This window comes from Mandrillus leucophaeus, unplaced genomic scaffold (assembly GCF_000951045.1).
Source record: "Mandrillus leucophaeus isolate KB7577 unplaced genomic scaffold, Mleu.le_1.0 Scaffold959, whole genome shotgun sequence".
In the NCBI taxonomy this organism is placed as follows: Eukaryota; Metazoa; Chordata; class Mammalia; order Primates; family Cercopithecidae; genus Mandrillus; species Mandrillus leucophaeus.
The window spans coordinates 445775-447139 of NW_012110463.1; positions in this window are offsets into that span (position 1 = coordinate 445775).

Genomic DNA, 1365 nt, shown 5'->3' on the forward strand with positions numbered 1-1365 from the left:
ACAAGAAATGGGGAAAGGATTCCCTATTTAATAAATGGTGCTGGGAAAATTGGCTAGCCATAAGTAGAAAGCTGAAACTGGATCCTTTCCTTACTCTTTATACGAAAATTAATTCAAGATGGATTAGAGATTTACCCACTTTTAAGGCTGAATAGTGTTCCATTGCTTATACTACATTTTTAGAAGAATTAATTTTAATATATATTTATCTGTTGGTGGAAAAACTCATGTTACGAAAGAATATTTCTATGTTAAAGCATATGTTAGTGTAATTTTCAGCATATAAATATCTCATTAAAAGTAGCTAATTTATACTGATCACTAATTGTAACACTATGTATGTGTTACTGAATTCAATTTTCACAGTAACTTAATAACATAGGTCTTATTATTATTCTCATTTTACAGAGGAAGAAACAAAGCCACTGTGAGAAAGGACTTGGTCACACTAGCGAAGCCAGTATTAAAACACAAAGAGAGGTTGGGAGCTGTGGCTCACGCCTGTAATCCAGCACTTTGAGAGGCCAAGGCAGGCGGATCATGAGGTCAGCCTGACTAACATGGTGAACTCCCATCACTATGAAAAATACAAAAATTAGCTGGGTGAGATGGCATGCACCTGTAGTCCCAATTACTCAGGAGGCTGAGACAGGAGAGTCGCTTGAACCCAGGAGGCGGAGGTTGCAGTGAGCCGAGATCATGCCACTGCACTCTAGCCTGGTGACAGAGCAAGACTCCATCAGGAAAACAAAAACAAAAAACCAAAGGCAGTTTGGTATCCAGAGATAACCCTCTTCAGTATAACAATAAAAACCCTCTTCAAGCAGAAAAGACAAAATAATTTTTAACACTCATTTTTAAATAACCATTTCACAAAAATTAAATAATTGGATGCATTTTTATTGTTCTAAGTGAGTATGAAGATAAAAAAAGGCACATAAATAAACCAGAAAACAATAGCTAATATTTGCAATAAATATAACTGGAAAGTAGTTAACTATCATTTGCAGATGATGTCTGCTTACTGAGATAACAAAAGCAACTGAAATACTTTTAAAAGTCTATTTAGGGCCGGGCACTGTGGCTCATGCCTGTAATCTCAGCACTTTGGGAGGCCGAGGTGGGTGGATCACCTGAGGTCAGAAATTTGAGACCAGCCTGGCCAACATGATGAAACTCTGTCTCTGCTAAAAATATATATATATACAAAATTACCCAGGTGTGGTAATGGCACCTGTAATCTCAGCTACTCAGGAGGCTGAGGCAAGAGAATTGCTTGAACCCAGGAGATGGAGGTTGCAGTGAGCCAACATGGTCCCACTGCACTTCAGTCTGGGTGACAGAGTGAGACTCCATCTCAAAAAA